Source organism: Dipodomys ordii, unplaced genomic scaffold (assembly GCF_000151885.1).
Source record: "Dipodomys ordii isolate 6190 unplaced genomic scaffold, Dord_2.0 Scaffold213, whole genome shotgun sequence".
NCBI classification, from domain to species: Eukaryota; Metazoa; Chordata; class Mammalia; order Rodentia; family Heteromyidae; genus Dipodomys; species Dipodomys ordii.
The window spans coordinates 55,978-62,025 of record NW_012267429.1 but is presented as its reverse complement, the minus strand read 5'-3'; positions in this window follow the sequence as shown (position 1 = coordinate 62,025).

Here is a 6,048-nt window from a genome sequence, read left to right as displayed (position 1 = left end):
CTCAACCCGCTCATCTACACCTTGAGAAACACAGAATTCAAGGCCTCCTGCAGGAAGCTCCTGTCTTTTGCCAGATGAACCTGGCAGAGAGAGGAGCTCTGGAAGTGGCAGAAGCAGGCCCGATGCTTCTCACATTTGAGTCTGGAGGATGTAGGTTTTGTATCCTGGGGCTGTCAATGTCTGAGACCCTGTATAGGAAATGCCATATTTTGTGCCATAGAATATCTGGATTTTCACTCCTCTAAAGGTTTTATATGCATTGCTATATTCCTAGTACCTTAAGATGTGGGTGCATATATTAGGTTGTCTTAAACAGTAAGATAGACCTTTGACTCATTTAATTAAAGGTCACTGCTACTTAGGTAGTTTCTTTCAATGTAATAATCTTTAAATGATTTAACCTATTCACTAGTGTGAAATCACCTTGGGCCATTTGGATATACAAAATTATCAGTGAATGATCCTGTTGGGTCTGGATTATAGAAATAAATGCCAATATGAAGTCATGTTTTGGGCCATATGTATAGATTGATATAAGAAGTGACATACACTGGTGTGTAGGTGAGTATGAGAACATACACATGCACAGTTCTGTATTTCCTAGTTACGTTTGCTAAGAGGCTTGAGAAGATCTAATATCCAGTAGTAGTGAGCACTTTCAGTGTTCAGATCTCAGAATTTTCTCATCTATTTATTTGTTATTCTACTCATTTATTTCCAGATCATAGCATATGTTCATCTATTCATTCACTTTTGACTCTGAGTCAAACTATGTAGTTTGGACTGGCCTGGAAATCACAATCTTTCTGCCTCTGCCTCCCAAGTTCTACGATTAACGGCATATTCACCATGGCTGGTTGCCTTTTAAGTACAATTATTCAATGATAGGAATCCTGAGTCTGATAACTGGCTATCTGCAGGGCCAGGGTACGTGTAAGACAGGTCTGAAGCATTACAGCACAGTAATAACGTGCATCCAGAAAGAAAAAGGGTGAGGAGCCTGACCGGAAAGAGCTTCTGAAGAACCCAGAGATTAGACTGAGAGGAATATTAGCTATCAAGGAAAACTCACATTCTCAGAATGATGATGAGTTGGAAGTATTGAAGATTAACAAAACAACTGATTAATCAGATCTGCACTGAATAGTCAGTCACAAGCAGAAACCAAGTGCAGTGAAGCCATCAAACAAATTTAAACCCTAACAATAAATGAGGGCAATGATTCTCAAACTCTGTAGTAGTTTCAACTTATTTGATGGTTCTGTTGCCTTTTTATGAGCTAGTACATTAAACAACATCCATTTTAAGGTAGATTATTGTAAGTAGGACTATGTGCTGGAAAGGGCAGTGTGTAGAACTGCACTGGGCCTCCAGGCCCTAGAGCCTCTGTCCCAGCCTTTTCCCAAGCCCGCACCATTCCCAGAATATCACACTCCATGCATTGCCACACAGCCACGTCCAGTCCCACGAAAGGGATGGCAGGCGTGGGCAGCACTCTGATGCAATGAAATAAAGGTGGGTACAGAGAACAAAGCTGTAAAGTGAATAAAAATCACTAGGAAGCAGGGCTCTATTTGATGCTTGTTTGGATGTTGGTATTACTAACACCAGGTACAACACAAATTATGTGTATTTGGCTCATTTTAAATCTGAGTGGTACATACATTTTTCTACTTTTCTCACTAATTTTCTACATTTGAACTCTTTTCTAACTGAAATAATAATTTTTATGTATTTTAAAAAATATCTCATTTCTACATTATGGATTAAAGAAAGGAAATTAACAAAACATTTAGATCCCAATTAACAATGAAAGCATCAAATATAAAATTTAGGGAAGCAGGGCTGGTAAGGTGGCTCAATGGTAGAGCACTTGCCTTGCATGCATGAGGCCCTGGGTTCGATTTCTCAGCACCACATAAGCAGAAAAAAAAGCCAGAAGTGGCGCTGTGGCTCAAGTGGTAGAGTGCTACACTTGAGCTGAAGAGCTGAGGGACAGCGCCCAGGCCCATGACTGGATCCCCCAAAAAAGTTTAGGGAAGCATAAAAGTAGGAATTGGAGGTGAGAGGAAATAATAATTTCCTGTATTTGGAATGCAAGGTCTGAAGAGTAACGAGGCTAATGTCAAACATGAGCATACACAACATAATGGACCCAAAGAAAGGAAAATAAATGATAAAAAAAATAAAGACAGACATTGTGAAATGCAAATAATGATAAGCAGACACAATACCAAAACATGTTCTTTAAAAAAAGATCAAATAGGTAAACTGCTTATGAAGCTCAGAGGACATGTTATTTTCCTAATCGAAGCAGTTTGTTGACCCTTGACACATCCTGGATCAGATCATCTGATGATGGTCAGTGTGTGTCTGTGCAGGGAGTCTCCACTTTTATGTGATTCAGGAGAGGGAATACTGTCAGCCCTGTGTCTAGTATCTTAAGTTCCTGCCCAGTGTCCCTGATATGATTTATTTGCCCATGTAATGGTTTATTGGCATAAATAAAGTCCTATTGATTTGACTCAGAGTGTGCTGATAGATGTCAGTTGTTTCCTTGCATAAACAGATGTAAAGTCATTCTTGTTTTGGCTCTGACACTGAAAGTGGAATGCTACACATCACGGAGTAGCTCTGAGCAGGCCCTGTCTACTATCGTCAGCTGCACAACTTCCTTGGAATGCACATCATGCACTAAATTCTAGACATGACCTATGTTTGCCCTGCTGAGTTTGTTCGTGTTTTGGTCCAATTCTTCCTCAGTATTGTCTTAGTTCTCTTTTTTTGGAATGAGAGTATTTGCTCTGTTCCTATCCTATCAATATGTATTAGAAGCATGTGACTTTTTTAAAGCTAATTTTCTCAGGCATTTGTTTGTAGCAACAAAAAATGACTGACAGCACACATGATAAAAGCCTCAAAAGGTAAAAATATAGGATAATACCAAAATAAACTATGCTGAAAAATTTGAAAGTTCAAGATAAATCACATATTTTCCTAAGAATATAATATTCTTCAACTGAGCCAAGAAAATATAGAAAGCCTGAACAATAATATTGTCCTTAAATAAATTGATTTATTAATTCCACATGTTTCTAATTTTTAAAATATCAGGTTATTTCATGTATGTGTTCTTTCAAACTTCCAAAAATTAGATCATCCTCATCTCACACAAACTCTTCTAAAAGATCAGAAATGAGTGAGTAGTCATGAGATCAGTCTATGATTCCTAAATGATCTTGATATGAAAGCAGAAAATGGCCCTAGGCGAGAAGTGTGGACCTAGTTTACCTTGAGCATAGATACAGAAGTCCAAAATAATCAATTAGCCAAATACAGCCGTTGGGCTGATCTCTGGGGTACAAGTTGATCAATATGTGAAAAGGGCAGTATCATACTTAAATTGAGCTTAATCTAGTATTTCAAAACTGGTTTAACATTAGGGATGTGTAAATGTTATGTGTCACATTCACAAATTAAAGGGAAAATACAAATTCTCTATAAATTTGAAAAGTTTTAATCATTAATACAATTCAACACCAACTGCAAACTTAGTATATTAGAAACACAAGGGTGTTTAACCTCCAAAAGAATATATGTCCTTGACCTAGTTGTAGAAAATTATATTTTTTGTTGCAAAAATCCTGTAACAAATTCCATTCTTAAAGGAGAAGTGCTAAAAAACATTCATTAAAATAGAAACCAAAGCAGAATGTCACACCGCAGCTCAGACCTGGAGGAAGAGCCACGGGCAGATAAGAGAACATCACAGACTTCTCAGTTCTTTGATGTGGACAACTTTGTCACTAGTCCAAACTGGCTTGCCCTTTGGACACTGATGTTGTACGTTTGATGCTTTTGTTGTACTTGGAAAGATTTTGGCTCTGTGAAGGTCATTATTTACAATGAGGACTCATATTGAACATTAGATACTGGTTCAACAAATTTTTGTTCTGGAAACTTCTTTTATTATTAGAAGTAAGAGAGCTTACCAAGGCTAACCTCCTTTTACCATGCAAAGCAAAAAATGTTCCTAGAAGAAGTCTTCACACCAACTATTCTGAACTGCTTTTAACACGACCCCTGCTCTACTCTGTTTTTATTCTGTAGTGTTCTAGATTCTCAGAAGTTTGATATTATTCTATCTTCCATCATGCCTAAGGCGTTGTGGCTGGTAAGTGTCCTCTTAGAGATCTTCTGGCATGTTCCATACTCCTTCTTGTGAATATGAAGGAAGGGAGACATCTGAGCTGCCTCTGAGAGAACTTGACTGTGGAAGAGCCAGGGGGCAGGAAAATGGATATTTCACATAACTTTGTTAGCTTGCCCTCTCCCCTCAAAGTCTGTTCTAAGTCTAGAGGAGTCTACATACCTGGAACAGGCATCCAATCAGACCAGATATGACATGGAAGACAAGACAAAATACTAGCAAAGCACCAATACTCACTCGACTATAAGTATTAATGTTTTGTAAAATGTAACTAATGAAGTAGAAAACCATATTTGAACAAATTTAAAACTTTTATTCTGAAACTGAAAATTTCTTATTCAAATCAGAAACTATTCATTCCAGTTAATCAAGAGCATAAATATTTAATTAGAAATTATATAGTGTCCAGTTGTACAGTAGTTACTAATAGATTAATAGAAAGTCATTGTAATTCCAAAACATCAAGAAAGAGAAGGAACAAATAAAATATAATCAAAGCCAGCAAAAGACAGAAAAGGAAATTTGCTCAGGGGCTCTCATGTCTGTACACACACACACATACACAACCACACACACACACACACACACACACACACACACACAGAGTGCCAGCTTTACCAGGGATCATGATAAACATGATTGGTTCTCATGTTTAAAGGAAAAGCTTTCCAATTATATCAATGCTGTTGACACATCAAGAAAACTATGTAAGGAATGTTTTAAGTGCTAGAGTTAACCAAGATAGACCAGAAAAGTACTAGAAACAGATACTGTTTGTGTCTGTAATGACCAGCGGTGGTGACTTGAGTCTGTAATGACCAGCAGTGGTGATTAGTATCTGTAATGACCAGCGGTGGTGACTTGTGTCTGTAATGACCAGGGGTGGTGATTTGTGCCTGTAATGACCAGTGATGGTGACTTGTGTCTGTAATGACTAGTGGTGGTGATTTGTGTCTGTAATGAATTGGTGGTGATTTGTGTCTGTAATGACCAGTGGTGGTGATTTGTGCCTGTAATGAATTGGTGGTGATTTGTGTCTGTAATGACCAGCGGTGGTGATTTGTGCCTGTAATGACCAGTGGTGGTGATTTGTGCCTGTAATGACCAGCGGTGGTGATTTGTGCCTGTAATGACCGGCGGTGACCACTTGTCTCTGTAGTGACCAGGGGTGATGACACAACTGACGTCACTTTTCAAAGGTTTGCAGATAGGATAAGCCATGTTATAACCAATATTTTACAAATCTCAGATTTTTAGAAGTTTCCTTAGAAGTGGTCTCATTTTCCTGGTGAAAAGGACAGGCAAGAAAGGCAGAGGAAGAAGGTCTGTGGTCTCTTCCTCTAGATGGGAAATGGGAACACTAGCAACATTTTACATTAAAAACAAATCTTAGAACAGAGCCTTAGGGACATGTAAGTCATCCATAATATCTAACCCAAGGAGAAGAGAAAAGAAGAAAATAGAAAAACTATTTAAAGAATAGTGCTGATTACAATAGATGAATAATGGATCAGGAAAATGTGATATACACACACACACACACACACACATACATACATATGTATATATGTGGATGTCAGGCTCAGAGAAAGGACACATGTTTTCTATTATATTGTGGGAGTTCTAAGTTATAAACAGATATGGAAACATACATAGGGTCATATGCACATAAATAAAATATTATATAAAGTATGGTGTTTGCAGGGGAAAACTGCAAAGGTGTAACTCCTTTGAACTACTAACTTATGATTCAACAAAATGAAACATGCTGTCAGGAGGTGGCAAGTCAAGGGGAGGACAGAATGGAGAGAGGAAAGATGGACAAATACAGTCCTAAT